General features: G+C 52.1%; 55 non-coding genes across 55 annotated transcripts; 11 read left to right on the forward strand and 44 right to left on the reverse strand.

The window, feature by feature from the left end:
• Positions 1-54: 54 nt before the first annotated feature.
• Trnae-uuc (transfer RNA glutamic acid (anticodon UUC)) lies at positions 55-126 on the reverse strand. The gene has a single exon. It is a non-coding gene; the product is annotated as a tRNA-Glu (tRNA).
• A 308-nt stretch (positions 127-434) lies between these two features.
• Trnam-cau (transfer RNA methionine (anticodon CAU)) lies at positions 435-507 on the reverse strand. The gene has a single exon. It is a non-coding gene; the product is annotated as a tRNA-Met (tRNA).
• Positions 508-1,486: 979 nt separating this feature from the next.
• Trnag-ucc (transfer RNA glycine (anticodon UCC)) lies at positions 1,487-1,558 on the forward strand. The gene has a single exon. It is a non-coding gene; the product is annotated as a tRNA-Gly (tRNA).
• Positions 1,559-1,832: 274 nt separating this feature from the next.
• On the reverse strand, positions 1,833-1,914 carry Trnas-aga (transfer RNA serine (anticodon AGA)). The gene has a single exon. It is a non-coding gene; the product is annotated as a tRNA-Ser (tRNA).
• Positions 1,915-2,053: 139 nt separating this feature from the next.
• Positions 2,054-2,126, reverse strand: Trnak-uuu (transfer RNA lysine (anticodon UUU)). Its single transcript has one exon. It is a non-coding gene; the product is annotated as a tRNA-Lys (tRNA).
• A 674-nt stretch (positions 2,127-2,800) lies between these two features.
• Positions 2,801-2,874, reverse strand: Trnam-cau (transfer RNA methionine (anticodon CAU)). Its single transcript has one exon. It is a non-coding gene; the product is annotated as a tRNA-Met (tRNA).
• A 977-nt stretch (positions 2,875-3,851) lies between these two features.
• Trnag-ucc (transfer RNA glycine (anticodon UCC)) lies at positions 3,852-3,923 on the forward strand. Its single transcript has one exon. It is a non-coding gene; the product is annotated as a tRNA-Gly (tRNA).
• Positions 3,924-4,197: 274 nt separating this feature from the next.
• Positions 4,198-4,279, reverse strand: Trnas-aga (transfer RNA serine (anticodon AGA)). The gene has a single exon. It is a non-coding gene; the product is annotated as a tRNA-Ser (tRNA).
• Positions 4,280-4,418: 139 nt separating this feature from the next.
• Trnak-uuu (transfer RNA lysine (anticodon UUU)) lies at positions 4,419-4,491 on the reverse strand. The gene has a single exon. It is a non-coding gene; the product is annotated as a tRNA-Lys (tRNA).
• A 296-nt stretch (positions 4,492-4,787) lies between these two features.
• Trnae-uuc (transfer RNA glutamic acid (anticodon UUC)) lies at positions 4,788-4,859 on the reverse strand. The gene has a single exon. It is a non-coding gene; the product is annotated as a tRNA-Glu (tRNA).
• Positions 4,860-5,167: 308 nt separating this feature from the next.
• On the reverse strand, positions 5,168-5,239 carry Trnam-cau (transfer RNA methionine (anticodon CAU)). Its single transcript has one exon. It is a non-coding gene; the product is annotated as a tRNA-Met (tRNA).
• Positions 5,240-6,214: 975 nt separating this feature from the next.
• On the forward strand, positions 6,215-6,287 carry Trnag-ucc (transfer RNA glycine (anticodon UCC)). Its single transcript has one exon. It is a non-coding gene; the product is annotated as a tRNA-Gly (tRNA).
• Positions 6,288-6,565: 278 nt separating this feature from the next.
• On the reverse strand, positions 6,566-6,646 carry Trnas-aga (transfer RNA serine (anticodon AGA)). The gene has a single exon. It is a non-coding gene; the product is annotated as a tRNA-Ser (tRNA).
• A 140-nt stretch (positions 6,647-6,786) lies between these two features.
• Trnak-uuu (transfer RNA lysine (anticodon UUU)) lies at positions 6,787-6,859 on the reverse strand. The gene has a single exon. It is a non-coding gene; the product is annotated as a tRNA-Lys (tRNA).
• Positions 6,860-7,155: 296 nt separating this feature from the next.
• Positions 7,156-7,227, reverse strand: Trnae-uuc (transfer RNA glutamic acid (anticodon UUC)). The gene has a single exon. It is a non-coding gene; the product is annotated as a tRNA-Glu (tRNA).
• Positions 7,228-7,535: 308 nt separating this feature from the next.
• Positions 7,536-7,608, reverse strand: Trnam-cau (transfer RNA methionine (anticodon CAU)). The gene has a single exon. It is a non-coding gene; the product is annotated as a tRNA-Met (tRNA).
• Positions 7,609-8,587: 979 nt separating this feature from the next.
• On the forward strand, positions 8,588-8,659 carry Trnag-ucc (transfer RNA glycine (anticodon UCC)). Its single transcript has one exon. It is a non-coding gene; the product is annotated as a tRNA-Gly (tRNA).
• Positions 8,660-8,933: 274 nt separating this feature from the next.
• Trnas-aga (transfer RNA serine (anticodon AGA)) lies at positions 8,934-9,015 on the reverse strand. The gene has a single exon. It is a non-coding gene; the product is annotated as a tRNA-Ser (tRNA).
• A 139-nt stretch (positions 9,016-9,154) lies between these two features.
• Positions 9,155-9,227, reverse strand: Trnak-uuu (transfer RNA lysine (anticodon UUU)). The gene has a single exon. It is a non-coding gene; the product is annotated as a tRNA-Lys (tRNA).
• A 296-nt stretch (positions 9,228-9,523) lies between these two features.
• On the reverse strand, positions 9,524-9,595 carry Trnae-uuc (transfer RNA glutamic acid (anticodon UUC)). Its single transcript has one exon. It is a non-coding gene; the product is annotated as a tRNA-Glu (tRNA).
• Positions 9,596-9,903: 308 nt separating this feature from the next.
• Positions 9,904-9,976, reverse strand: Trnam-cau (transfer RNA methionine (anticodon CAU)). Its single transcript has one exon. It is a non-coding gene; the product is annotated as a tRNA-Met (tRNA).
• Positions 9,977-10,956: 980 nt separating this feature from the next.
• On the forward strand, positions 10,957-11,028 carry Trnag-ucc (transfer RNA glycine (anticodon UCC)). The gene has a single exon. It is a non-coding gene; the product is annotated as a tRNA-Gly (tRNA).
• Positions 11,029-11,302: 274 nt separating this feature from the next.
• Positions 11,303-11,384, reverse strand: Trnas-aga (transfer RNA serine (anticodon AGA)). The gene has a single exon. It is a non-coding gene; the product is annotated as a tRNA-Ser (tRNA).
• Positions 11,385-11,523: 139 nt separating this feature from the next.
• Positions 11,524-11,596, reverse strand: Trnak-uuu (transfer RNA lysine (anticodon UUU)). The gene has a single exon. It is a non-coding gene; the product is annotated as a tRNA-Lys (tRNA).
• A 296-nt stretch (positions 11,597-11,892) lies between these two features.
• Positions 11,893-11,964, reverse strand: Trnae-uuc (transfer RNA glutamic acid (anticodon UUC)). The gene has a single exon. It is a non-coding gene; the product is annotated as a tRNA-Glu (tRNA).
• Positions 11,965-12,272: 308 nt separating this feature from the next.
• On the reverse strand, positions 12,273-12,345 carry Trnam-cau (transfer RNA methionine (anticodon CAU)). Its single transcript has one exon. It is a non-coding gene; the product is annotated as a tRNA-Met (tRNA).
• A 978-nt stretch (positions 12,346-13,323) lies between these two features.
• Trnag-ucc (transfer RNA glycine (anticodon UCC)) lies at positions 13,324-13,395 on the forward strand. Its single transcript has one exon. It is a non-coding gene; the product is annotated as a tRNA-Gly (tRNA).
• Positions 13,396-13,669: 274 nt separating this feature from the next.
• Positions 13,670-13,751, reverse strand: Trnas-aga (transfer RNA serine (anticodon AGA)). Its single transcript has one exon. It is a non-coding gene; the product is annotated as a tRNA-Ser (tRNA).
• Positions 13,752-13,890: 139 nt separating this feature from the next.
• Trnak-uuu (transfer RNA lysine (anticodon UUU)) lies at positions 13,891-13,963 on the reverse strand. The gene has a single exon. It is a non-coding gene; the product is annotated as a tRNA-Lys (tRNA).
• Positions 13,964-14,259: 296 nt separating this feature from the next.
• Positions 14,260-14,331, reverse strand: Trnae-uuc (transfer RNA glutamic acid (anticodon UUC)). Its single transcript has one exon. It is a non-coding gene; the product is annotated as a tRNA-Glu (tRNA).
• Positions 14,332-14,639: 308 nt separating this feature from the next.
• Positions 14,640-14,712, reverse strand: Trnam-cau (transfer RNA methionine (anticodon CAU)). The gene has a single exon. It is a non-coding gene; the product is annotated as a tRNA-Met (tRNA).
• Positions 14,713-15,691: 979 nt separating this feature from the next.
• Trnag-ucc (transfer RNA glycine (anticodon UCC)) lies at positions 15,692-15,763 on the forward strand. The gene has a single exon. It is a non-coding gene; the product is annotated as a tRNA-Gly (tRNA).
• A 274-nt stretch (positions 15,764-16,037) lies between these two features.
• Positions 16,038-16,119, reverse strand: Trnas-aga (transfer RNA serine (anticodon AGA)). Its single transcript has one exon. It is a non-coding gene; the product is annotated as a tRNA-Ser (tRNA).
• A 139-nt stretch (positions 16,120-16,258) lies between these two features.
• Trnak-uuu (transfer RNA lysine (anticodon UUU)) lies at positions 16,259-16,331 on the reverse strand. The gene has a single exon. It is a non-coding gene; the product is annotated as a tRNA-Lys (tRNA).
• Positions 16,332-16,627: 296 nt separating this feature from the next.
• On the reverse strand, positions 16,628-16,699 carry Trnae-uuc (transfer RNA glutamic acid (anticodon UUC)). Its single transcript has one exon. It is a non-coding gene; the product is annotated as a tRNA-Glu (tRNA).
• Positions 16,700-17,007: 308 nt separating this feature from the next.
• Positions 17,008-17,080, reverse strand: Trnam-cau (transfer RNA methionine (anticodon CAU)). Its single transcript has one exon. It is a non-coding gene; the product is annotated as a tRNA-Met (tRNA).
• A 979-nt stretch (positions 17,081-18,059) lies between these two features.
• On the forward strand, positions 18,060-18,131 carry Trnag-ucc (transfer RNA glycine (anticodon UCC)). Its single transcript has one exon. It is a non-coding gene; the product is annotated as a tRNA-Gly (tRNA).
• Positions 18,132-18,405: 274 nt separating this feature from the next.
• On the reverse strand, positions 18,406-18,487 carry Trnas-aga (transfer RNA serine (anticodon AGA)). The gene has a single exon. It is a non-coding gene; the product is annotated as a tRNA-Ser (tRNA).
• Positions 18,488-18,626: 139 nt separating this feature from the next.
• Trnak-uuu (transfer RNA lysine (anticodon UUU)) lies at positions 18,627-18,699 on the reverse strand. The gene has a single exon. It is a non-coding gene; the product is annotated as a tRNA-Lys (tRNA).
• Positions 18,700-18,995: 296 nt separating this feature from the next.
• Positions 18,996-19,067, reverse strand: Trnae-uuc (transfer RNA glutamic acid (anticodon UUC)). Its single transcript has one exon. It is a non-coding gene; the product is annotated as a tRNA-Glu (tRNA).
• Positions 19,068-19,375: 308 nt separating this feature from the next.
• Trnam-cau (transfer RNA methionine (anticodon CAU)) lies at positions 19,376-19,448 on the reverse strand. The gene has a single exon. It is a non-coding gene; the product is annotated as a tRNA-Met (tRNA).
• Positions 19,449-20,426: 978 nt separating this feature from the next.
• On the forward strand, positions 20,427-20,498 carry Trnag-ucc (transfer RNA glycine (anticodon UCC)). Its single transcript has one exon. It is a non-coding gene; the product is annotated as a tRNA-Gly (tRNA).
• Positions 20,499-20,772: 274 nt separating this feature from the next.
• Trnas-aga (transfer RNA serine (anticodon AGA)) lies at positions 20,773-20,854 on the reverse strand. The gene has a single exon. It is a non-coding gene; the product is annotated as a tRNA-Ser (tRNA).
• Positions 20,855-20,993: 139 nt separating this feature from the next.
• Positions 20,994-21,066, reverse strand: Trnak-uuu (transfer RNA lysine (anticodon UUU)). The gene has a single exon. It is a non-coding gene; the product is annotated as a tRNA-Lys (tRNA).
• A 296-nt stretch (positions 21,067-21,362) lies between these two features.
• Trnae-uuc (transfer RNA glutamic acid (anticodon UUC)) lies at positions 21,363-21,434 on the reverse strand. Its single transcript has one exon. It is a non-coding gene; the product is annotated as a tRNA-Glu (tRNA).
• Positions 21,435-21,742: 308 nt separating this feature from the next.
• Trnam-cau (transfer RNA methionine (anticodon CAU)) lies at positions 21,743-21,815 on the reverse strand. The gene has a single exon. It is a non-coding gene; the product is annotated as a tRNA-Met (tRNA).
• A 980-nt stretch (positions 21,816-22,795) lies between these two features.
• Positions 22,796-22,867, forward strand: Trnag-ucc (transfer RNA glycine (anticodon UCC)). The gene has a single exon. It is a non-coding gene; the product is annotated as a tRNA-Gly (tRNA).
• Positions 22,868-23,141: 274 nt separating this feature from the next.
• On the reverse strand, positions 23,142-23,223 carry Trnas-aga (transfer RNA serine (anticodon AGA)). The gene has a single exon. It is a non-coding gene; the product is annotated as a tRNA-Ser (tRNA).
• A 139-nt stretch (positions 23,224-23,362) lies between these two features.
• On the reverse strand, positions 23,363-23,435 carry Trnak-uuu (transfer RNA lysine (anticodon UUU)). Its single transcript has one exon. It is a non-coding gene; the product is annotated as a tRNA-Lys (tRNA).
• Positions 23,436-23,731: 296 nt separating this feature from the next.
• Positions 23,732-23,803, reverse strand: Trnae-uuc (transfer RNA glutamic acid (anticodon UUC)). Its single transcript has one exon. It is a non-coding gene; the product is annotated as a tRNA-Glu (tRNA).
• Positions 23,804-24,111: 308 nt separating this feature from the next.
• Trnam-cau (transfer RNA methionine (anticodon CAU)) lies at positions 24,112-24,184 on the reverse strand. The gene has a single exon. It is a non-coding gene; the product is annotated as a tRNA-Met (tRNA).
• Positions 24,185-25,162: 978 nt separating this feature from the next.
• Trnag-ucc (transfer RNA glycine (anticodon UCC)) lies at positions 25,163-25,234 on the forward strand. The gene has a single exon. It is a non-coding gene; the product is annotated as a tRNA-Gly (tRNA).
• A 274-nt stretch (positions 25,235-25,508) lies between these two features.
• On the reverse strand, positions 25,509-25,590 carry Trnas-aga (transfer RNA serine (anticodon AGA)). Its single transcript has one exon. It is a non-coding gene; the product is annotated as a tRNA-Ser (tRNA).
• A 139-nt stretch (positions 25,591-25,729) lies between these two features.
• Trnak-uuu (transfer RNA lysine (anticodon UUU)) lies at positions 25,730-25,802 on the reverse strand. Its single transcript has one exon. It is a non-coding gene; the product is annotated as a tRNA-Lys (tRNA).
• A 296-nt stretch (positions 25,803-26,098) lies between these two features.
• Positions 26,099-26,170, reverse strand: Trnae-uuc (transfer RNA glutamic acid (anticodon UUC)). Its single transcript has one exon. It is a non-coding gene; the product is annotated as a tRNA-Glu (tRNA).
• Positions 26,171-26,475: the final 305 nt, after the last annotated feature.

The raw sequence follows: 26,475 nt of genomic DNA on the forward strand, positions 1-26,475 counted from the left end.
CAAACGACAGTTCGAAGGCCAAAACATGGATCGTTGAGTGCGCAAAAACTTCCGTTCCGGTACCGGGAATCGAACCCGGGCCTCCTGGTGGAAAGCCAGGTATCCTAGCCACTAGACCACACCGGATTTGGTCGACAAGCGTGAGGTTTTCTCCGTCTTCTCTCGTATTTCGTGCTGAATCTGGACTCAGTGCAGTTCTCCGTTTGCGAGCATATTTGCGCCTACAGACTGGCATGGCGCACAGCTCGAAATTGACTATTCATTATTTTACTCCTAACAAGGGAAGAGAAAGATCAAAGTTGTACGTTGTCATAATTGGAAATAAACATATTGACGCTGAGGCGTAGACTCCTTGTGGATAACGAACGACAATTAAGTTCGTTCCCTAGCAACAGCAACGCCGTTAATTCAGCCATGATGTACAGCAAATTAAATGCCCCGGGTGAGGATCGAACTCACGACCTTAAGATTATGAGACTTACGCGCTACCTACTGCGCTACCGAGGCACGTTGCAAGTATCGTTACAGGAAACTTGGTAAGTCTCTCATATTAGAGATAGTTTGCGCTTTCTCAAGAATCTGTTGTGTTGCTACACGTGCTTTCCCTACTTGCTAGATTAAACTGCTGCCGCAGCTTTTTCAACGGAACGCAGCACTGCCCGAGTTTACAGTACATCGCCCTTGCGGCACCTGAACACAGCGGCCTGTTGGGCCAGGCCGACGTCAGAGTTCAGAAATAGCACGCGACCGTTCAAGTACGGTCTATTGCGTGCTGCGTGTATGGTTCTTCTCACAGCGAATCCTGCTATACATTCCTGAGGCTGGCGCAGCTCAGGCGAGGAATCGGCGCGGCAGCGTTATAGCGAGAACAGCAGAACGATGCATCAGCCGGGAATCTAACCCGAGCCGTCCGCATGCTAAGCGAGCATTCACCAATTTTTTTTTTTTTTTTTTGTTCCCATTTCTTTCGTTGCATTTGTTAGGGGCGGACGTCCGATGGCGCCCGTTCAAGTTCATCGTTGACTCGGTCTTTTATTACAGAGGGCTGATAACTCTCAGACCGAACACGCTGAGCTATCGTGCCGGCAAGCCTTAAGATTATGAGACTTACGCGCTGCCTACTGCACTACTGAGGCACATGCCATTGAACCACCGATGCTCGACAAGCTGCCCGTGCTTCCCGAGCACTTTTCTGCAGGGGAAAGTGGGATTGCCACCCAGCGACGTCGGATACAACCGAAAAAAGTGCTACACACGCGGAGTGCTCCACTACACTGCCTTAAAACGAATGCTCATCTCTATCGTGTGAGTAACCTTGCGGCCGCGGCGACTAGTCTTGTCCAAAGACGCAGCGTGCGTGGAGGCGCTACCCGAATGCGTGTGGATGCACCCTCCTACCTCGTAAAGCGCCTGCAGCTACTATCACCGTGGGCCGCTGCTGGCGGGCAGGAAGCCGACACAGCGGGGCGTTGCGAGCATCGGCTGTGCGGTGGTGGTGTAATGGTGAGCATAGTTGCCTTCCAAGCAGTTGATCCGGGTTCGATTCCCGGCCACCGCAAGTGGCGCTAGTTTTTTCGTATGAGTATGTGAGCCGCGTGCTGTTAAATGAAGGTTTTTTTCGTCGTAGCTCCACGCAGGCCATCCTGTAGTATGTCCCGACTTGTCCCGACTTTGCTCGGCTGACGCGAAAGCTGACGCTTGGAATTCGCCCTTATCAAAAGGACAGGCACTATAAACGGCTGTGAGAGGCGAGGTGTGGAGAGGTACCAAAACGACAGGCAATCTGCGAAATTTTCTGCTCGTTGTTCTTAAACAAAAAAAGAAAAAACCGACGCAGTCGGTAGGACTCGAACCTACGCTCCCAGAGGGAATCTGATTTCTAGTCAGACGCCTTAACCACTCGGCCACGACTGCTCGTAACGGAAGTTTCCCTGGAATCGTGAAAAACCCAACCGGTCTGCGCAGAATGTTGACAGGAAACGAACTCCGTGCACTGATTACGGCAGGGCTACCGTCGCTACGAGACGAGCCATTACGGAAACGTTAAAATCTTCGCCCGGACAGGGACTTGAACCCTGGACCCTTAGGTTAAAAGCCTAATGCTCTACCGACTGAGCTATCCGGGCTCACGCTCGTTGTGGATGGGAGCGGCTGCAAGCAATGTAGATAACTGGAACGCGTGTGTAGGCGTACTACGGTAATTTCTGGCTTCTGGCGTAACTGGCGACTTCACCGACTTCCCACTGACGCTGGTAGCAGCCCAACAGCGGACCAGTGCCTCTTCTCCCTTTATTCCGGTGCCGACAGTAATTGCATCATGTGCCTGTTTTCCCCGATTACGTTCGGTCGAAGCTTCGGAAGGTGGGCGACAAACGACAGTTCGAAGGCCAAAACATGGATCGTTGAGTGCGCAAAAACTTCCGTTCCGGTACCGGAATCGAACCCGGCCTCCTGGGTGAAAGCCAGGTATCCTAGCCACTAGACCACACCGGATTTGGTCGACAAGCGTGAGGTTTTCTCCGTCTCCTCTCGTATTTCGTGCTGAATCTGGACTCAGTGCAGTTCTCCGTTTGCGAGCATATTTGCGCCTACAGACTGGCATGGCGCACAGCTCGAAATTGACTATTCATTATTTTACTCCTAACAAGGGAAGAGAAAGATCAAAGTTGTACGTTGTCATAATTGGAAATAAACATATTGACGCTGAGGCGTAGACTCCTTGTGGATAACGAACGACAATTAAGTTCGTTCCCTAGCAACAGCAACGCCGTTAATTCAGCCATGATGTACAGCAAATTAAATGCCCCGGTGAGGATCGAACTCACGACCTTAAGATTATGAGACTTACGCGCTACCTACTGCGCTACCGAGGCACGTTGCAAGTATCGTTACAGGAAACTTGGTAAGTCTCTCATATTAGAGATAGTTTGCGCTTTCTCAAGAATCTGTTGTGTTGCTACACGTGCTTTCCCTACTTGCTAGATTAAACTGCTGCCGCAGCTTTTTCAACGGAACGCAGCACTGCCCGAGTTTACAGTACATCGCCCTTGCGGCACCTGAACACAGCGGCCTGTTGGGCCAGGCCGACGTCAGAGTTCAGAAATAGCACGCGACCGTTCAAGTACGGTCTATTGCGTGCTGCGTGTATGGTTCTTCTCACAGCGAATCCTGCTATACATTCCTGAGGCTGGCGCAGCTCAGGCGAGGAATCGGCGCGGCAGCGTTATAGCGAGAACAGCAGAACGATGCATCAGCCGGGAATCTAACCCGAGCCGTCCGCATGCTAAGCGAGCATTCACCAATTTTTTTTTTTTTTTTTGTTCCCATTTCTTTCGTTGCATTTGTTAGGGGCGGACGTCCGATGGCGCCCGTTCAAGTTCATCGTTGACTCGGTCTTTTATTACAGAGGGCTGATAACTCTCAGACCGAACACGCTGAGCTATCGTGCCGGCAAGCCTTAAGATTATGAGACTTACGCGCTGCCTACTGCACTACTGAGGCACATGCCATTGAACCACCGATGCTCGACAAGCTGCCCGTGCTTCCCGAGCACTTTTCTGCAGGGGAAAGTGGGATTGCCACCCAGCGACGTCGGATACAACCGAAAAAAGTGCTACACACGCGGAGTGCTCCACTACACTGCCTTAAAACGAATGCTCATCTCTATCGTGTGAGTAACCTTGCGGCCGCGGCGACTAGTCTTGTCCAAAGACGCAGCGTGCGTGGAGGCGCTACCCGAATGCGTGTGGATGCACCCTCCTACCTCGTAAAGCGCCTGCAGCTACTATCACCGTGGGCCGCTGCTGGCGGGCAGGAAGCCGACACAGCGGGGCGTTGCGAGCATCGGCTGTGCGGTGGTGGTGTAATGGTGAGCATAGTTGCCTTCCAAGCAGTTGATCCGGGTTCGATTCCCGGCCACCGCAAGTGGCGCTAGTTTTTTCGTATGAGTATGTGAGCCGCGTGCTGTTAAATGAAGGTTTTTTTCGTCGTAGCTCCACGCAGGCCATCCTGTAGTATGTCCCGACTTGTCCCGACTTTGCTCGGCTGACGCGAAAGCTGACGCTTGGAATTCGCCCTTATCAAAAGGACAGGCACTATAAACGGCTGTGAGAGGCGAGGTGTGGAGAGGTACCAAAACGACAGGCAATCTGCGAAATTTTCTGCTCGTTGTTCTTAAACAAAAAAAGAAAAAACCGACGCAGTCGGTAGGACTCGAACCTACGCTCCCAGAGGGAATCTGATTTCTAGTCAGACGCCTTAACCACTCGGCCACGACTGCTCGTAACGGAAGTTTCCCTGGAATCGTGAAAAACCCAACCGGTCTGCGCAGAATGTTGACAGGAAACGAACTCCGTGCACTGATTACGGCAGGGCTACCGTCGCTACGAGACGAGCCATTACGGAAACGTTAAAATCTTCGCCCGGACAGGGACTTGAACCCTGGACCCTTAGGTTAAAAGCCTAATGCTCTACCGACTGAGCTATCCGGGCTCACGCTCGTTGTGGATGGAGCGGCTGCAAGCAATGTAGATAACTGGAACGCGTGTGTAGGCGTACTACGGTAATTTCTGGCTTCTGGCGTAACTGGCGACTTCACCGACTTCCCACTGACGCTGGTAGCAGCCCAACAGCGGACCAGTGCCTCTTCTCCCTTTATTCCGGTGCCGACAGTAATTGCATCATGTGCCTGTTTTCCCCGATTACGTTCGGTCGAAGCTTCGGAAGGTGGGCGACAAACGACAGTTCGAAGGCCAAAACATGGATCGTTGAGTGCGCAAAAACTTCCGTTCCGGTACCGGGAATCGAACCCGGGCCTCCTGGTTGAAAGCCAGGTATCCTAGCCACTAGACCACACCGGATTTGGTCGACAAGCGTGAGGTTTTCTCCGTCTTCTCTCGTATTTCGTGCTGAATCTGGACTCAGTGCAGTTCTCCGTTTGCGAGCATATTTGCGCCTACAGACTGGCATGGCGCACAGCTCGAAATTGACTATTCATTATTTTACTCCTAACAAGGGAAGAGAAAGATCAAAGTTGTACGTTGTCATAATTGGAAATAAACATATTGACGCTGAGGCGTAGACTCCTTGTGGATAACGAACGACAATTAAGTTCGTTCCCTAGCAACAGCAACGCCGTTAATTCAGCCATGATGTACAGCAAATTAAATGCCCCGGGTGAGGATCGAACTCACGACCTTAAGATTATGAGACTTACGCGCTACTACTGCGCTACCGAGGCACGTTGCAAGTATCGTTACAGGAAACTTGGTAAGTCTCTCATATTAGAGATAGTTTGCGCTTTCTCAAGAATCTGTTGTGTTGCTACACGTGCTTTCCCTACTTGCTAGATTAAACTGCTGCCGCAGCTTTTTCAACGGAACGCAGCACTGCCCGAGTTTACAGTACATCGCCCTTGCGGCACCTGAACACAGCGGCCTGTTGGGCCAGGCCGACGTCAGAGTTCAGAAATAGCACGCGACCGTTCAAGTACGGTCTATTGCGTGCTGCGTGTATGGTTCTTCTCACAGCGAATCCTGCTATACATTCCTGAGGCTGGCGCAGCTCAGGCGAGGAATCGGCGCGGCAGCGTTATAGCGAGAACAGCAGAACGATGCATCAGCCGGGAATCTAACCTCCGCATGCTAAGCGAGCATTCACCAATTTTTTTTTTTTTTTTTTTGTTCCCATTTCTTTCGTTGCATTTGTTAGGGGCGGACGTCCGATGGCGCCCGTTCAAGTTCATCGTTGACTCGGTCTTTTATTACAGAGGGCTGATAACTCTCAGACCGAACACGCTGAGCTATCGTGCCGGCAAGCCTTAAGATTATGAGACTTACGCGCTGCCTACTGCACTACTGAGGCACATGCCATTGAACCACCGATGCTCGACAAGCTGCCCGTGCTTCCCGAGCACTTTTCTGCAGGGGAAAGTGGGATTGCCACCCAGCGACGTCGGATACAACCGAAAAAAGTGCTACACACGCGGAGTGCTCCACTACACTGCCTTAAAACGAATGCTCATCTCTATCGTGTGAGTAACCTTGCGGCCGCGGCGACTAGTCTTGTCCAAAGACGCAGCGTGCGTGGAGGGCGCTACCCGAATGCGTGTGGATGCACCCTCCTACCTCGTAAAGCGCCTGCAGCTACTATCACCGTGGGCCCGCTGCTGGCGGGCAGGAAGCCGACACAGCGGGGCGTTGCGAGCATCGGCTGTGCGGTGGTGGTGTAATGGTGAGCATAGTTGCCTTCCAAGCAGTTGATCCGGGTTCGATTCCCGGCCACCGGCAAGTGGCGCTAGTTTTTTCGTATGAGTATGTGAGCCGCGTGCTGTTAAATGAAGGTTTTTTCGTCGTAGCTCCACGCAGGGCCATCCTGTAGTATGTCCCCGACTTGTCCCGACTTTGCTCGGCTGACGCGAAAGCTGACGCTTGGAATTCGCCCTTATCAAAAGGACAGGCCACTATAAACGGCTGTGAGAGGCGAGGTGTGGAGAGGTACCAAAACGACAGGCAATCTGCGAAATTTTTCTGCTCGTTGTTCTTAAACAAAAAAAGAAAAAACCGACCGCAGTCGGTAGGACTCGAACCTACGCTCCCAGAGGGAATCTGATTTCTAGTCAGACGCTTAACCACTCGGCCACGACTGCTCGTAACGGAAGTTTCCCTGGAATCGTGAAAAACCCAACCGGGTCTGCGCAGAATGTTGACAGGAAACGAACTCCGTGCACTGATTACGGCAGGGCTACCGTCGCTACGAGACGAGCCATTACGGAAACGTTAAAATCTTCGCCCGGACAGGGACTTGAACCCTGGACCCTTAGGTTAAAAGCCTAATGCTCTACCGACTGAGCTATCCGGGCTCACGCTCGTTGTGGATGGAGCGGCTGCAAGCAATGTAGATAACTGGAACGCGTGTGTAGGCGTACTACGGTAATTTCTGGCTTCTGGCGTAACTGGCGACTTCACCGACTTCCCACTGACGCTGGTAGCAGCCCAACAGCGGACCAGTGCCTCTTCTCCCTTTATTCCGGTGCCGACAGTAATTGCATCATGTGCCTGTTTTCCCCGATTACGTTCGGTCGAAGCTTCGGAAGGTGGGCGACAAACGACAGTTCGAAGGCCAAAACATGGATCGTTGAGTGCGCAAAAACTTCCGTTCCGGTACCGGGAATCGAACCCGGGCCTCCTGGGTGAAAGCCAGGTATCCTAGCCACTAGACCACACCGGATTTGGTCGACAAGCGTGAGGTTTTCTCCGTCTCCTCTCGTATTTCGTGCTGAATCTGGACTCAGTGCAGTTCTCCGTTTGCGAGCATATTTGCGCCTACAGACTGGCATGGCGCACAGCTCGAAATTGACTATTCATTATTTTACTCCTAACAAGGGAAGAGAAAGATCAAAGTTGTACGTTGTCATAATTGGAAATAAACATATTGACGCTGAGGCGTAGACTCCTTGTGGATAACGAACGACAATTAAGTTCGTTCCCTAGCAACAGCAACGCCGTTAATTCAGCCATGATGTACAGCAAATTAAATGCCCCGGGTGAGGATCGAACTCACGACCTTAAGATTATGAGACTTACGCGCTACCTACTGCGCTACCGAGGCACGTTGCAAGTATCGTTACAGGAAACTTGGTAAGTCTCTCATATTAGAGATAGTTTGCGCTTTCTCAAGAATCTGTTGTGTTGCTACACGTGCTTTCCCTACTTGCTAGATTAAACTGCTGCCGCAGCTTTTTCAACGGAACGCAGCACTGCCCGAGTTTACAGTACATCGCCCTTGCGGCACCTGAACACAGCGGCCTGTTGGGCCAGGCCGACGTCAGAGTTCAGAAATAGCACGCGACCGTTCAAGTACGGTCTATTGCGTGCTGCGTGTATGGTTCTTCTCACAGCGAATCCTGCTATACATTCCTGAGGCTGGCGCAGCTCAGGCGAGGAATCGGCGCGGCAGCGTTATAGCGAGAACAGCAGAACGATGCATCAGCCGGGAATCTAACCCGAGCCGTCCGCATGCTAAGCGAGCATTCACCAATTTTTTTTTTTTTTTTTTGTTCCCATTTCTTTCGTTGCATTTGTTAGGGGCGGACGTCCGATGGCGCCCGTTCAAGTTCATCGTTGACTCGGTCTTTTATTACAGAGGGCTGATAACTCTCAGACCGAACACGCTGAGCTATCGTGCCGGCAAGCCTTAAGATTATGAGACTTACGCGCTGCCTACTGCACTACTGAGGCACATGCCATTGAACCACCGATGCTCGACAAGCTGCCCGTGCTTCCCGAGCACTTTTCTGCAGGGGAAAGTGGGATTGCCACCCAGCGACGTCGGATACAACCGAAAAAAGTGCTACACACGCGGAGTGCTCCACTACACTGCCTTAAAACGAATGCTCATCTCTATCGTGTGAGTAACCTTGCGGCCGCGGCGACTAGTCTTGTCCAAAGACGCAGCGTGCGTGGAGGCGCTACCCGAATGCGTGTGGATGCACCCTCCTACCTCGTAAAGCGCCTGCAGCTACTATCACCGTGGGCCGCTGCTGGCGGGCAGGAAGCCGACACAGCGGGGCGTTGCGAGCATCGGCTGTGCGGTGGTGGTGTAATGGTGAGCATAGTTGCCTTCCAAGCAGTTGATCCGGGTTCGATTCCCGGCCACCGCAAGTGGCGCTAGTTTTTTCGTATGAGTATGTGAGCCGCGTGCTGTTAAATGAAGGTTTTTTTCGTCGTAGCTCCACGCAGGCCATCCTGTAGTATGTCCCGACTTGTCCCGACTTTGCTCGGCTGACGCGAAAGCTGACGCTTGGAATTCGCCCTTATCAAAAGGACAGGCACTATAAACGGCTGTGAGAGGCGAGGTGTGGAGAGGTACCAAAACGACAGGCAATCTGCGAAATTTTCTGCTCGTTGTTCTTAAACAAAAAAAGAAAAAACCGACGCAGTCGGTAGGACTCGAACCTACGCTCCCAGAGGGAATCTGATTTCTAGTCAGACGCCTTAACCACTCGGCCACGACTGCTCGTAACGGAAGTTTCCCTGGAATCGTGAAAAACCCAACCGGTCTGCGCAGAATGTTGACAGGAAACGAACTCCGTGCACTGATTACGGCAGGGCTACCGTCGCTACGAGACGAGCCATTACGGAAACGTTAAAATCTTCGCCCGGACAGGGACTTGAACCCTGGACCCTTAGGTTAAAAGCCTAATGCTCTACCGACTGAGCTATCCGGGCTCACGCTCGTTGTGGATGGAGCGGCTGCAAGCAATGTAGATAACTGGAACGCGTGTGTAGGCGTACTACGGTAATTTCTGGCTTCTGGCGTAACTGGCGACTTCACCGACTTCCCACTGACGCTGGTAGCAGCCCAACAGCGGACCAGTGCCTCTTCTCCCTTTATTCCGGTGCCGACAGTAATTGCATCATGTGCCTGTTTTCCCCGATTACGTTCGGTCGAAGCTTCGGAAGGTGGGCGACAAACGACAGTTCGAAGGCCAAAACATGGATCGTTGAGTGCGCAAAAACTTCCGTTCCGGTACCGGGAATCGAACCCGGGCCTCCTGGTTGAAAGCCAGGTATCCTAGCCACTAGACCACACCGGATTTGGTCGACAAGCGTGAGGTTTTCTCCGTCTTCTCTCGTATTTCGTGCTGAATCTGGACTCAGTGCAGTTCTCCGTTTGCGAGCATATTTGCGCCTACAGACTGGCATGGCGCACAGCTCGAAATTGACTATTCATTATTTTACTCCTAACAAGGGAAGAGAAAGATCAAAGTTGTACGTTGTCATAATTGGAAATAAACATATTGACGCTGAGGCGTAGACTCCTTGTGGATAACGAACGACAATTAAGTTCGTTCCCTAGCAACAGCAACGCCGTTAATTCAGCCATGATGTACAGCAAATTAAATGCCCCGGGTGAGGATCGAACTCACGACCTTAAGATTATGAGACTTACGCGCTACCTACTGCGCTACCGAGGCACGTTGCAAGTATCGTTACAGGAAACTTGGTAAGTCTCTCATATTAGAGATAGTTTGCGCTTTCTCAAGAATCTGTTGTGTTGCTACACGTGCTTTCCCTACTTGCTAGATTAAACTGCTGCCGCAGCTTTTTCAACGGAACGCAGCACTGCCCGAGTTTACAGTACATCGCCCTTGCGGCACCTGAACACAGCGGCCTGTTGGGCCAGGCCGACGTCAGAGTTCAGAAATAGCACGCGACCGTTCAAGTACGGTCTATTGCGTGCTGCGTGTATGGTTCTTCTCACAGCGAATCCTGCTATACATTCCTGAGGCTGGCGCAGCTCAGGCGAGGAATCGGCGCGGCAGCGTTATAGCGAGAACAGCAGAACGATGCATCAGCCGGGAATCTAACCCGAGCCGTCCGCATGCTAAGCGAGCATTCACCAATTTTTTTTTTTTTTTTTTTGTTCCCATTTCTTTCGTTGCATTTGTTAGGGGCGGACGTCCGATGGCGCCCGTTCAAGTTCATCGTTGACTCGGTCTTTTATTACAGAGGGCTGATAACTCTCAGACCGAACACGCTGAGCTATCGTGCCGGCAAGCCTTAAGATTATGAGACTTACGCGCTGCCTACTGCACTACTGAGGCACATGCCATTGAACCACCGATGCTCGACAAGCTGCCCGTGCTTCCCGAGCACTTTTCTGCAGGGGAAAGTGGGATTGCCACCCAGCGACGTCGGATACAACCGAAAAAAGTGCTACACACGCGGAGTGCTCCACTACACTGCCTTAAAACGAATGCTCATCTCTATCGTGTGAGTAACCTTGCGGCCGCGGCGACTAGTCTTGTCCAAAGACGCAGCGTGCGTGGAGGCGCTACCCGAATGCGTGTGGATGCACCCTCCTACCTCGTAAAGCGCCTGCAGCTACTATCACCGTGGGCCGCTGCTGGCGGGCAGGAAGCCGACACAGCGGGGCGTTGCGAGCATCGGCTGTGCGGTGGTGGTGTAATGGTGAGCATAGTTGCCTTCCAAGCAGTTGATCCGGGTTCGATTCCCGGCCACCGCAAGTGGCGCTAGTTTTTTCGTATGAGTATGTGAGCCGCGTGCTGTTAAATGAAGGTTTTTTTCGTCGTAGCTCCACGCAGGCCATCCTGTAGTATGTCCCGACTTGTCCCGACTTTGCTCGGCTGACGCGAAAGCTGACGCTTGGAATTCGCCCTTATCAAAAGGACAGGCACTATAAACGGCTGTGAGAGGCGAGGTGTGGAGAGGTACCAAAACGACAGGCAATCTGCGAAATTTTCTGCTCGTTGTTCTTAAACAAAAAAAGAAAAAACCGACGCAGTCGGTAGGACTCGAACCTACGCTCCCAGAGGGAATCTGATTTCTAGTCAGACGCCTTAACCACTCGGCCACGACTGCTCGTAACGGAAGTTTCCCTGGAATCGTGAAAAACCCAACCGGTCTGCGCAGAATGTTGACAGGAAACGAACTCCGTGCACTGATTACGGCAGGGCTACCGTCGCTACGAGACGAGCCATTACGGAAACGTTAAAATCTTCGCCCGGACAGGGACTTGAACCCTGGACCCTTAGGTTAAAAGCCTAATGCTCTACCGACTGAGCTATCCGGGCTCACGCTCGTTGTGGATGGAGCGGCTGCAAGCAATGTAGATAACTGGAACGCGTGTGTAGGCGTACTACGGTAATTTCTGGCTTCTGGCGTAACTGGCGACTTCACCGACTTCCCACTGACGCTGGTAGCAGCCCAACAGCGGACCAGTGCCTCTTCTCCCTTTATTCCGGTGCCGACAGTAATTGCATCATGTGCCTGTTTTCCCCGATTACGTTCGGTCGAAGCTTCGGAAGGTGGGCGACAAACGACAGTTCGAAGGCCAAAACATGGATCGTTGAGTGCGCAAAAACTTCCGTTCCGGTACCGGGAATCGAACCCGGGCCTCCTGGGTGAAAGCCAGGTGTCCTAGCCACTAGACCACACCGGATTTGGTCGACAAGCGTGAGGTTTTCTCCGTCTCCTCTCGTATTTCGTGCTGAATCTGGACTCAGTGCAGTTCTCCGTTTGCGAGCATATTTGCGCCTACAGACTGGCATGGCGCACAGCTCGAAATTGACTATTCATTATTTTACTCCTAACAAGGGAAGAGAAAGATCAAAGTTGTACGTTGTCATAATTGGAAATAAACATATTGACGCTGAGGCGTAGACTCCTTGTGGATAACGAACGACAATTAAGTTCGTTCCCTAGCAACAGCAACGCCGTTAATTCAGCCATGATGTACAGCAAATTAAATGCCCCGGGTGAGGATCGAACTCACGACCTTAAGATTATGAGACTTACGCGCTACCTACTGCGCTACCGAGGCACGTTGCAAGTATCGTTACAGGAAACTTGGTAAGTCTCTCATATTAGAGATAGTTTGCGCTTTCTCAAGAATCTGTTGTGTTGCTACACGTGCTTTCCCTACTTGCTAGATTAAACTGCTGCCGCAGCTTTTTCAACGGAACGCAGCACTGCCCGAGTTTACAGTACATCGCCCTTGCGGCACCTGAACACAGCGGCCTGTTGGGCCAGGCCGACGTCAGAGTTCAGAAATAGCACGCGACCGTTCAAGTACGGTCTATTGCGTGCTGCGTGTATGGTTCTTCTCACAGCGAATCCTGCTATACATTCCTGAGGCTGGCGCAGCTCAGGCGAGGAATCGGCGCGGCAGCGTTATAGCGAGAACAGCAGAACGATGCATCAGCCGGGAATCTAACCCGAGCCGTCCGCATGCTAAGCGAGCATTCACCAATTTTTTTTTTTTTTTTTGTTCCCATTTCTTTCGTTGCATTTGTTAGGGGCGGACGTCCGATGGCGCCCGTTCAAGTTCATCGTTGACTCGGTCTTTTATTACAGAGGGCTGATAACTCTCAGACCGAACACGCTGAGCTATCGTGCCGGCAAGCCTTAAGATTATGAGACTTACGCGCTGCCTACTGCACTACTGAGGCACATGCCATTGAACCACCGATGCTCGACAAGCTGCCCGTGCTTCCCGAGCACTTTTCTGCAGGGGAAAGTGGGATTGCCACCCAGCGACGTCGGATACAACCGAAAAAAGTGCTACACACGCGGAGTGCTCCACTACACTGCCTTAAAACGAATGCTCATCTCTATCGTGTGAGTAACCTTGCGGCCGCGGCGACTAGTCTTGTCCAAAGACGCAGCGTGCGTGGAGGCGCTACCCGAATGCGTGTGGATGCACCCTCCTACCTCGTAAAGCGCCTGCAGCTACTATCACCGTGGGCCGCTGCTGGCGGGCAGGAAGCCGACACAGCGGGGCGTTGCGAGCATCGGCTGTGCGGTGGTGGTGTAATGGTGAGCATAGTTGCCTTCCAAGCAGTTGATCCGGGTTCGATTCCCGGCCACCGCAAGTGGCGCTAGTTTTTTCGTATGAGTATGTGAGCCGCGTGCTGTTAAATGAAGGTTTTTTTCGTCGTAGCTCCACGCAGGCCATCCTGTAGTATGTCCCGACTTGTCCCGACTTTGCTCGGCTGACGCGAAAGCTGACGCTTGGAATTCGCCCTTATCAAAAGGACAGGCACTATAAACGGCTGTGAGAGGCGAGGTGTGGAGAGGTACCAAAACGACAGGCAATCTGCGAAATTTTCTGCTCGTTGTTCTTAAACAAAAAAAGAAAAAACCGACGCAGTCGGTAGGACTCGAACCTACGCTCCCAGAGGGAATCTGATTTCTAGTCAGACGCCTTAACCACTCGGCCACGACTGCTCGTAACGGAAGTTTCCCTGGAATCGTGAAAAACCCAACCGGTCTGCGCAGAATGTTGACAGGAAACGAACTCCGTGCACTGATTACGGCAGGGCTACCGTCGCTACGAGACGAGCCATTACGGAAACGTTAAAATCTTCGCCCGGACAGGGACTTGAACCCTGGACCCTTAGGTTAAAAGCCTAATGCTCTACCGACTGAGCTATCCGGGCTCACGCTCGTTGTGGATGGAGCGGCTGCAAGCAATGTAGATAACTGGAACGCGTGTGTAGGCGTACTACGGTAATTTCTGGCTTCTGGCGTAACTGGCGACTTCACCGACTTCCCACTGACGCTGGTAGCAGCCCAACAGCGGACCAGTGCCTCTTCTCCCTTTATTCCGGTGCCGACAGTAATTGCATCATGTGCCTGTTTTCCCCGATTACGTTCGGTCGAAGCTTCGGAAGGTGGGCGACAAACGACAGTTCGAAGGCCAAAACATGGATCGTTGAGTGCGCAAAAACTTCCGTTCCGGTACCGGGAATCGAACCCGGGCCTCCTGGGTGAAAGCCAGGTATCCTAGCCACTAGACCACACCGGATTTGGTCGACAAGCGTGAGGTTTTCTCCGTCTCCTCTCGTATTTCGTGCTGAATCTGGACTCAGTGCAGTTCTCCGTTTGCGAGCATATTTGCGCCTACAGACTGGCATGGCGCACAGCTCGAAATTGACTATTCATTATTTTACTCCTAACAAGGGAAGAGAAAGATCAAAGTTGTACGTTGTCATAATTGGAAATAAACATATTGACGCTGAGGCGTAGACTCCTTGTGGATAACGAACGACAATTAAGTTCGTTCCCTAGCAACAGCAACGCCGTTAATTCAGCCATGATGTACAGCAAATTAAATGCCCCGGGTGAGGATCGAACTCACGACCTTAAGATTATGAGACTTACGCGCTACCTACTGCGCTACCGAGGCACGTTGCAAGTATCGTTACAGGAAACTTGGTAAGTCTCTCATATTAGAGATAGTTTGCGCTTTCTCAAGAATCTGTTGTGTTGCTACACGTGCTTTCCCTACTTGCTAGATTAAACTGCTGCCGCAGCTTTTTCAACGGAACGCAGCACTGCCCGAGTTTACAGTACATCGCCCTTGCGGCACCTGAACACAGCGGCCTGTTGGGCCAGGCCGACGTCAGAGTTCAGAAATAGCACGCGACCGTTCAAGTACGGTCTATTGCGTGCTGCGTGTATGGTTCTTCTCACAGCGAATCCTGCTATACATTCCTGAGGCTGGCGCAGCTCAGGCGAGGAATCGGCGCGGCAGCGTTATAGCGAGAACAGCAGAACGATGCATCAGCCGGGAATCTAACCCGAGCCGTCCGCATGCTAAGCGAGCATTCACCAATTTTTTTTTTTTTTTTTTGTTCCCATTTCTTTCGTTGCATTTGTTAGGGGCGGACGTCCGATGGCGCCCGTTCAAGTTCATCGTTGACTCGGTCTTTTATTACAGAGGGCTGATAACTCTCAGACCGAACACGCTGAGCTATCGTGCCGGCAAGCCTTAAGATTATGAGACTTACGCGCTGCCTACTGCACTACTGAGGCACATGCCATTGAACCACCGATGCTCGACAAGCTGCCCGTGCTTCCCGAGCACTTTTCTGCAGGGGAAAGTGGGATTGCCACCCAGCGACGTCGGATACAACCGAAAAAAGTGCTACACACGCGGAGTGCTCCACTACACTGCCTTAAAACGAATGCTCATCTCTATCGTGTGAGTAACCTTGCGGCCGCGGCGACTAGTCTTGTCCAAAGACGCAGCGTGCGTGGAGGCGCTACCCGAATGCGTGTGGATGCACCCTCCTACCTCGTAAAGCGCCTGCAGCTACTATCACCGTGGGCCGCTGCTGGCGGGCAGGAAGCCGACACAGCGGGGCGTTGCGAGCATCGGCTGTGCGGTGGTGGTGTAATGGTGAGCATAGTTGCCTTCCAAGCAGTTGATCCGGGTTCGATTCCCGGCCACCGCAAGTGGCGCTAGTTTTTTCGTATGAGTATGTGAGCCGCGTGCTGTTAAATGAAGGTTTTTTTCGTCGTAGCTCCACGCAGGCCATCCTGTAGTATGTCCCGACTTGTCCCGACTTTGCTCGGCTGACGCGAAAGCTGACGCTTGGAATTCGCCCTTATCAAAAGGACAGGCACTATAAACGGCTGTGAGAGGCGAGGTGTGGAGAGGTACCAAAACGACAGGCAATCTGCGAAATTTTCTGCTCGTTGTTCTTAAACAAAAAAAGAAAAAACCGACGCAGTCGGTAGGACTCGAACCTACGCTCCCAGAGGGAATCTGATTTCTAGTCAGACGCCTTAACCACTCGGCCACGACTGCTCGTAACGGAAGTTTCCCTGGAATCGTGAAAAACCCAACCGGTCTGCGCAGAATGTTGACAGGAAACGAACTCCGTGCACTGATTACGGCAGGGCTACCGTCGCTACGAGACGAGCCATTACGGAAACGTTAAAATCTTCGCCCGGACAGGGACTTGAACCCTGGACCCTTAGGTTAAAAGCCTAATGCTCTACCGACTGAGCTATCCGGGCTCACGCTCGTTGTGGATGGAGCGGCTGCAAGCAATGTAGATAACTGGAACGCGTGTGTAGGCGTACTACGGTAATTTCTGGCTTCTGGCGTAACTGGCGACTTCACCGACTTCCCACTGACGCTGGTAGCAGCCCAACAGCGGACCAGTGCCTCTTCTCCCTTTATTCCGGTGCCGACAGTAATTGCATCATGTGCCTGTTTTCCCCGATTACGTTCGGTCGAAGCTTCGGAAGGTGGGCGACAAACGACAGTTCGAAGGCCAAAACATGGATCGTTGAGTGCGCAAAAACTTCCGTTCCGGTACCGGGAATCGAACCCGGGCCTCCTGGGTGAAAGCCAGGTATCCTAGCCACTAGACCACACCGGATTTGGTCGACAAGCGTGAGGTTTTCTCCGTCTCCTCTCGTATTTCGTGCTGAATCTGGACTCAGTGCAGTTCTCCGTTTGCGAGCATATTTGCGCCTACAGACTGGCATGGCGCACAGCTCGAAATTGACTATTCATTATTTTACTCCTAACAAGGGAAGAGAAAGATCAAAGTTGTACGTTGTCATAATTGGAAATAAACATATTGACGCTGAGGCGTAGACTCCTTGTGGATAACGAACGACAATTAAGTTCGTTCCCTAGCAACAGCAACGCCGTTAATTCAGCCATGATGTACAGCAAATTAAATGCCCCGGGTGAGGATCGAACTCACGACCTTAAGATTATGAGACTTACGCGCTACCTACTGCGCTACCGAGGCACGTTGCAAGTATCGTTACAGGAAACTTGGTAAGTCTCTCATATTAGAGATAGTTTGCGCTTTCTCAAGAATCTGTTGTGTTGCTACACGTGCTTTCCCTACTTGCTAGATTAAACTGCTGCCGCAGCTTTTTCAACGGAACGCAGCACTGCCCGAGTTTACAGTACATCGCCCTTGCGGCACCTGAACACAGCGGCCTGTTGGGCCAGGCCGACGTCAGAGTTCAGAAATAGCACGCGACCGTTCAAGTACGGTCTATTGCGTGCTGCGTGTATGGTTCTTCTCACAGCGAATCCTGCTATACATTCCTGAGGCTGGCGCAGCTCAGGCGAGGAATCGGCGCGGCAGCGTTATAGCGAGAACAGCAGAACGATGCATCAGCCGGGAATCTAACCCGAGCCGTCCGCATGCTAAGCGAGCATTCACCAATTTTTTTTTTTTTTTTTTGTTCCCATTTCTTTCGTTGCATTTGTTAGGGGCGGACGTCCGATGGCGCCCGTTCAAGTTCATCGTTGACTCGGTCTTTTATTACAGAGGGCTGATAACTCTCAGACCGAACACGCTGAGCTATCGTGCCGGCAAGCCTTAAGATTATGAGACTTACGCGCTGCCTACTGCACTACTGAGGCACATGCCATTGAACCACCGATGCTCGACAAGCTGCCCGTGCTTCCCGAGCACTTTTCTGCAGGGGAAAGTGGGATTGCCACCCAGCGACGTCGGATACAACCGAAAAAAGTGCTACACACGCGGAGTGCTCCACTACACTGCCTTAAAACGAATGCTCATCTCTATCGTGTGAGTAACCTTGCGGCCGCGGCGACTAGTCTTGTCCAAAGACGCAGCGTGCGTGGAGGCGCTACCCGAATGCGTGTGGATGCACCCTCCTACCTCGTAAAGCGCCTGCAGCTACTATCACCGTGGGCCGCTGCTGGCGGGCAGGAAGCCGACACAGCGGGGCGTTGCGAGCATCGGCTGTGCGGTGGTGGTGTAATGGTGAGCATAGTTGCCTTCCAAGCAGTTGATCCGGGTTCGATTCCCGGCCACCGCAAGTGGCGCTAGTTTTTTCGTATGAGTATGTGAGCCGCGTGCTGTTAAATGAAGGTTTTTTTCGTCGTAGCTCCACGCAGGCCATCCTGTAGTATGTCCCGACTTGTCCCGACTTTGCTCGGCTGACGCGAAAGCTGACGCTTGGAATTCGCCCTTATCAAAAGGACAGGCACTATAAACGGCTGTGAGAGGCGAGGTGTGGAGAGGTACCAAAACGACAGGCAATCTGCGAAATTTTCTGCTCGTTGTTCTTAAACAAAAAAAGAAAAAACCGACGCAGTCGGTAGGACTCGAACCTACGCTCCCAGAGGGAATCTGATTTCTAGTCAGACGCCTTAACCACTCGGCCACGACTGCTCGTAACGGAAGTTTCCCTGGAATCGTGAAAAACCCAACCGGTCTGCGCAGAATGTTGACAGGAAACGAACTCCGTGCACTGATTACGGCAGGGCTACCGTCGCTACGAGACGAGCCATTACGGAAACGTTAAAATCTTCGCCCGGACAGGGACTTGAACCCTGGACCCTTAGGTTAAAAGCCTAATGCTCTACCGACTGAGCTATCCGGGCTCACGCTCGTTGTGGATGGAGCGGCTGCAAGCAATGTAGATAACTGGAACGCGTGTGTAGGCGTACTACGGTAATTTCTGGCTTCTGGCGTAACTGGCGACTTCACCGACTTCCCACTGACGCTGGTAGCAGCCCAACAGCGGACCAGTGCCTCTTCTCCCTTTATTCCGGTGCCGACAGTAATTGCATCATGTGCCTGTTTTCCCCGATTACGTTCGGTCGAAGCTTCGGAAGGTGGGCGACAAACGACAGTTCGAAGGCCAAAACATGGATCGTTGAGTGCGCAAAAACTTCCGTTCCGGTACCGGGAATCGAACCCGGGCCTCCTGGGTGAAAGCCAGGTATCCTAGCCACTAGACCACACCGGATTTGGTCGACAAGCGTGAGGTTTTCTCCGTCTCCTCTCGTATTTCGTGCTGAATCTGGACTCAGTGCAGTTCTCCGTTTGCGAGCATATTTGCGCCTACAGACTGGCATGGCGCACAGCTCGAAATTGACTATTCATTATTTTACTCCTAACAAGGGAAGAGAAAGATCAAAGTTGTACGTTGTCATAATTGGAAATAAACATATTGACGCTGAGGCGTAGACTCCTTGTGGATAACGAACGACAATTAAGTTCGTTCCCTAGCAACAGCAACGCCGTTAATTCAGCCATGATGTACAGCAAATTAAATGCCCCGGGTGAGGATCGAACTCACGACCTTAAGATTATGAGACTTACGCGCTACCTACTGCGCTACCGAGGCACGTTGCAAGTATCGTTACAGGAAACTTGGTAAGTCTCTCATATTAGAGATAGTTTGCGCTTTCTCAAGAATCTGTTGTGTTGCTACACGTGCTTTCCCTACTTGCTAGATTAAACTGCTGCCGCAGCTTTTTCAACGGAACGCAGCACTGCCCGAGTTTACAGTACATCGCCCTTGCGGCACCTGAACACAGCGGCCTGTTGGGCCAGGCCGACGTCAGAGTTCAGAAATAGCACGCGACCGTTCAAGTACGGTCTATTGCGTGCTGCGTGTATGGTTCTTCTCACAGCGAATCCTGCTATACATTCCTGAGGCTGGCGCAGCTCAGGCGAGGAATCGGCGCGGCAGCGTTATAGCGAGAACAGCAGAACGATGCATCAGCCGGGAATCTAACCCGAGCCGTCCGCATGCTAAGCGAGCATTCACCAATTTTTTTTTTTTTTTTTGTTCCCATTTCTTTCGTTGCATTTGTTAGGGGCGGACGTCCGATGGCGCCCGTTCAAGTTCATCGTTGACTCGGTCTTTTATTACAGAGGGCTGATAACTCTCAGACCGAACACGCTGAGCTATCGTGCCGGCAAGCCTTAAGATTATGAGACTTACGCGCTGCCTACTGCACTACTGAGGCACATGCCATTGAACCACCGATGCTCGACAAGCTGCCCGTGCTTCCCGAGCACTTTTCTGCAGGGGAAAGTGGGATTGCCACCCAGCGACGTCGGATACAACCGAAAAAAGTGCTACACACGCGGAGTGCTCCACTACACTGCCTTAAAACGAATGCTCATCTCTATCGTGTGAGTAACCTTGCGGCCGCGGCGACTAGTCTTGTCCAAAGACGCAGCGTGCGTGGAGGCGCTACCCGAATGCGTGTGGATGCACCCTCCTACCTCGTAAAGCGCCTGCAGCTACTATCACCGTGGGCCGCTGCTGGCGGGCAGGAAGCCGACACAGCGGGGCGTTGCGAGCATCGGCTGTGCGGTGGTGGTGTAATGGTGAGCATAGTTGCCTTCCAAGCAGTTGATCCGGGTTCGATTCCCGGCCACCGCAAGTGGCGCTAGTTTTTTCGTATGAGTATGTGAGCCGCGTGCTGTTAAATGAAGGTTTTTTTCGTCGTAGCTCCACGCAGGCCATCCTGTAGTATGTCCCGACTTGTCCCGACTTTGCTCGGCTGACGCGAAAGCTGACGCTTGGAATTCGCCCTTATCAAAAGGACAGGCACTATAAACGGCTGTGAGAGGCGAGGTGTGGAGAGGTACCAAAACGACAGGCAATCTGCGAAATTTTCTGCTCGTTGTTCTTAAACAAAAAAAGAAAAAACCGACGCAGTCGGTAGGACTCGAACCTACGCTCCCAGAGGGAATCTGATTTCTAGTCAGACGCCTTAACCACTCGGCCACGACTGCTCGTAACGGAAGTTTCCCTGGAATCGTGAAAAACCCAACCGGTCTGCGCAGAATGTTGACAGGAAACGAACTCCGTGCACTGATTACGGCAGGGCTACCGTCGCTACGAGACGAGCCATTACGGAAACGTTAAAATCTTCGCCCGGACAGGGACTTGAACCCTGGACCCTTAGGTTAAAAGCCTAATGCTCTACCGACTGAGCTATCCGGGCTCACGCTCGTTGTGGATGGAGCGGCTGCAAGCAATGTAGATAACTGGAACGCGTGTGTAGGCGTACTACGGTAATTTCTGGCTTCTGGCGTAACTGGCGACTTCACCGACTTCCCACTGACGCTGGTAGCAGCCCAACAGCGGACCAGTGCCTCTTCTCCCTTTATTCCGGTGCCGACAGTAATTGCATCATGTGCCTGTTTTCCCCGATTACGTTCGGTCGAAGCTTCGGAAGGTGGGCGACAAACGACAGTTCGAAGGCCAAAACATGGATCGTTGAGTGCGCAAAAACTTCCGTTCCGGTACCGGGAATCGAACCCGGGCCTCCTGGGTGAAAGCCAGGTATCCTAGCCACTAGACCACACCGGATTTGGTCGACAAGCGTGAGGTTTTCTCCGTCTCCTCTCGTATTTCGTGCTGAATCTGGACTCAGTGCAGTTCTCCGTTTGCGAGCATATTTGCGCCTACAGACTGGCATGGCGCACAGCTCGAAATTGACTATTCATTATTTTACTCCTAACAAGGGAAGAGAAAGATCAAAGTTGTACGTTGTCATAATTGGAAATAAACATATTGACGCTGAGGCGTAGACTCCTTGTGGATAACGAACGACAATTAAGTTCGTTCCCTAGCAACAGCAACGCCGTTAATTCAGCCATGATGTACAGCAAATTAAATGCCCCGGGTGAGGATCGAACTCACGACCTTAAGATTATGAGACTTACGCGCTACCTACTGCGCTACCGAGGCACGTTGCAAGTATCGTTACAGGAAACTTGGTAAGTCTCTCATATTAGAGATAGTTTGCGCTTTCTCAAGAATCTGTTGTGTTGCTACACGTGCTTTCCCTACTTGCTAGATTAAACTGCTGCCGCAGCTTTTTCAACGGAACGCAGCACTGCCCGAGTTTACAGTACATCGCCCTTGCGGCACCTGAACACAGCGGCCTGTTGGGCCAGGCCGACGTCAGAGTTCAGAAATAGCACGCGACCGTTCAAGTACGGTCTATTGCGTGCTGCGTGTATGGTTCTTCTCACAGCGAATCCTGCTATACATTCCTGAGGCTGGCGCAGCTCAGGCGAGGAATCGGCGCGGCAGCGTTATAGCGAGAACAGCAGAACGATGCATCAGCCGGGAATCTAACCCGAGCCGTCCGCATGCTAAGCGAGCATTCACCAATTTTTTTTTTTTTTTTTTTGTTCCCATTTCTTTCGTTGCATTTGTTAGGGGCGGACGTCCGATGGCGCCCGTTCAAGTTCATCGTTGACTCGGTCTTTTATTACAGAGGGCTGATAACTCTCAGACCGAACACGCTGAGCTATCGTGCCGGCAAGCCTTAAGATTATGAGACTTACGCGCTGCCTACTGCACTACTGAGGCACATGCCATTGAACCACCGATGCTCGACAAGCTGCCCGTGCTTCCCGAGCACTTTTCTGCAGGGGAAAGTGGGATTGCCACCCAGCGACGTCGGATACAACCGAAAAAAGTGCTACACACGCGGAGTGCTCCACTACACTGCCTTAAAACGAATGCTCATCTCTATCGTGTGAGTAACCTTGCGGCCGCGGCGACTAGTCTTGTCCAAAGACGCAGCGTGCGTGGAGGCGCTACCCGAATGCGTGTGGATGCACCCTCCTACCTCGTAAAGCGCCTGCAGCTACTATCACCGTGGGCCGCTGCTGGCGGGCAGGAAGCCGACACAGCGGGGCGTTGCGAGCATCGGCTGTGCGGTGGTGGTGTAATGGTGAGCATAGTTGCCTTCCAAGCAGTTGATCCGGGTTCGATTCCCGGCCACCGCAAGTGGCGCTAGTTTTTTCGTATGAGTATGTGAGCCGCGTGCTGTTAAATGAAGGTTTTTTTCGTCGTAGCTCCACGCAGGCCATCCTGTAGTATGTCCCGACTTGTCCCGACTTTGCTCGGCTGACGCGAAAGCTGACGCTTGGAATTCGCCCTTATCAAAAGGACAGGCACTATAAACGGCTGTGAGAGGCGAGGTGTGGAGAGGTACCAAAACGACAGGCAATCTGCGAAATTTTCTGCTCGTTGTTCTTAAACAAAAAAAGAAAAAACCGACGCAGTCGGTAGGACTCGAACCTACGCTCCCAGAGGGAATCTGATTTCTAGTCAGACGCCTTAACCACTCGGCCACGACTGCTCGTAACGGAAGTTTCCCTGGAATCGTGAAAAACCCAACCGGTCTGCGCAGAATGTTGACAGGAAACGAACTCCGTGCACTGATTACGGCAGGGCTACCGTCGCTACGAGACGAGCCATTACGGAAACGTTAAAATCTTCGCCCGGACAGGGACTTGAACCCTGGACCCTTAGGTTAAAAGCCTAATGCTCTACCGACTGAGCTATCCGGGCTCACGCTCGTTGTGGATGGAGCGGCTGCAAGCAATGTAGATAACTGGAACGCGTGTGTAGGCGTACTACGGTAATTTCTGGCTTCTGGCGTAACTGGCGACTTCACCGACTTCCCACTGACGCTGGTAGCAGCCCAACAGCGGACCAGTGCCTCTTCTCCCTTTATTCCGGTGCCGACAGTAATTGCATCATGTGCCTGTTTTCCCCGATTACGTTCGGTCGAAGCTTCGGAAGGTGGGCGACAAACGACAGTTCGAAGGCCAAAACATGGATCGTTGAGTGCGCAAAAACTTCCGTTCCGGTACCGGGAATCGAACCCGGGCCTCCTGGGTGAAAGCCAGGTGTCCTAGCCACTAGACCACACCGGATTTGGTCGACAAGCGTGAGGTTTTCTCCGTCTCCTCTCGTATTTCGTGCTGAATCTGGACTCAGTGCAGTTCTCCGTTTGCGAGCATATTTGCGCCTACAGACTGGCATGGCGCACAGCTCGAAATTGACTATTCATTATTTTACTCCTAACAAGGGAAGAGAAAGATCAAAGTTGTACGTTGTCATAATTGGAAATAAACATATTGACGCTGAGGCGTAGACTCCTTGTGGATAACGAACGACAATTAAGTTCGTTCCCTAGCAACAGCAACGCCGTTAATTCAGCCATGATGTACAGCAAATTAAATGCCCCGGGTGAGGATCGAACTCACGACCTTAAGATTATGAGACTTACGCGCTACCTACTGCGCTACCGAGGCACGTTGCAAGTATCGTTACAGGAAACTTGGTAAGTCTCTCATATTAGAGATAGTTTGCGCTTTCTCAAGAATCTGTTGTGTTGCTACACGTGCTTTCCCTACTTGCTAGATTAAACTGCTGCCGCAGCTTTTTCAACGGAACGCAGCACTGCCCGAGTTTACAGTACATCGCCCTTGCGGCACCTGAACACAGCGGCCTGTTGGGCCAGGCCGACGTCAGAGTTCAGAAATAGCACGCGACCGTTCAAGTACGGTCTATTGCGTGCTGCGTGTATGGTTCTTCTCACAGCGAATCCTGCTATACATTCCTGAGGCTGGCGCAGCTCAGGCGAGGAATCGGCGCGGCAGCGTTATAGCGAGAACAGCAGAACGATGCATCAGCCGGGAATCTAACCCGAGCCGTCCGCATGCTAAGCGAGCATTCACCAATTTTTTTTTTTTTTTTTGTTCCCATTTCTTTCGTTGCATTTGTTAGGGGCGGACGTCCGATGGCGCCCGTTCAAGTTCATCGTTGACTCGGTCTTTTATTACAGAGGGCTGATAACTCTCAGACCGAACACGCTGAGCTATCGTGCCGGCAAGCCTTAAGATTATGAGACTTACGCGCTGCCTACTGCACTACTGAGGCACATGCCATTGAACCACCGATGCTCGACAAGCTGCCCGTGCTTCCCGAGCACTTTTCTGCAGGGGAAAGTGGGATTGCCACCCAGCGACGTCGGATACAACCGAAAAAAGTGCTACACACGCGGAGTGCTCCACTACACTGCCTTAAAACGAATGCTCATCTCTATCGTGTGAGTAACCTTGCGGCCGCGGCGACTAGTCTTGTCCAAAGACGCAGCGTGCGTGGAGGCGCTACCCGAATGCGTGTGGATGCACCCTCCTACCTCGTAAAGCGCCTGCAGCTACTATCACCGTGGGCCGCTGCTGGCGGGCAGGAAGCCGACACAGCGGGGCGTTGCGAGCATCGGCTGTGCGGTGGTGGTGTAATGGTGAGCATAGTTGCCTTCCAAGCAGTTGATCCGGGTTCGATTCCCGGCCACCGCAAGTGGCGCTAGTTTTTTCGTATGAGTATGTGAGCCGCGTGCTGTTAAATGAAGGTTTTTTTCGTCGTAGCTCCACGCAGGCCATCCTGTAGTATGTCCCGACTTGTCCCGACTTTGCTCGGCTGACGCGAAAGCTGACGCTTGGAATTCGCCCTTATCAAAAGGACAGGCACTATAAACGGCTGTGAGAGGCGAGGTGTGGAGAGGTACCAAAACGACAGGCAATCTGCGAAATTTTCTGCTCGTTGTTCTTAAACAAAAAAAGAAAAAACCGACGCAGTCGGTAGGACTCGAACCTACGCTCCCAGAGGGAATCTGATTTCTAGTCAGACGCCTTAACCACTCGGCCACGACTGCTCGTAACGGAAGTTTCCCTGGAATCGTGAAAAACCCAACCGGTCTGCGCAGAATGTTGACAGGAAACGAACTCCGTGCACTGATTACGGCAGGGCTACCGTCGCTACGAGACGAGCCATTACGGAAACGTTAAAATCTTCGCCCGGACAGGGACTTGAACCCTGGACCCTTAGGTTAAAAGCCTAATGCTCTACCGACTGAGCTATCCGGGCTCACGCTCGTTGTGGATGGAGCGGCTGCAAGCAATGTAGATAACTGGAACGCGTGTGTAGGCGTACTACGGTAATTTCTGGCTTCTGGCGTAACTGGCGACTTCACCGACTTCCCACTGACGCTGGTAGCAGCCCAACAGCGGACCAGTGCCTCTTCTCCCTTTATTCCGGTGCCGACAGTAATTGCATCATGTGCCTGTTTTCCCCGATTACGTTCGGTCGAAGCTTCGGAAGGTGGGCGACAAACGACAGTTCGAAGGCCAAAACATGGATCGTTGAGTGCGCAAAAACTTCCGTTCCGGTACCGGGAATCGAACCCGGGCCTCCTGGGTGAAAGCCAGGTATCCTAGCCACTAGACCACACCGGATTTGGTCGACAAGCGTGAGGTTTTCTCCGTCTCCTCTCGTATTTCGTGCTGAATCTGGACTCAGTGCAGTTCTCCGTTTGCGAGCATATTTGCGCCTACAGACTGGCATGGCGCACAGCTCGAAATTGACTATTCATTATTTTACTCCTAACAAGGGAAGAGAAAGATCAAAGTTGTACGTTGTCATAATTGGAAATAAACATATTGACGCTGAGGCGTAGACTCCTTGTGGATAACGAACGACAATTAAGTTCGTTCCCTAGCAACAGCAACGCCGTTAATTCAGCCATGATGTACAGCAAATT

This window comes from Schistocerca serialis, unplaced genomic scaffold, assembly GCF_023864345.2.
Source record: "Schistocerca serialis cubense isolate TAMUIC-IGC-003099 unplaced genomic scaffold, iqSchSeri2.2 HiC_scaffold_1373, whole genome shotgun sequence".
In the NCBI taxonomy this organism is placed as follows: Eukaryota; Metazoa; Arthropoda; class Insecta; order Orthoptera; family Acrididae; genus Schistocerca; species Schistocerca serialis.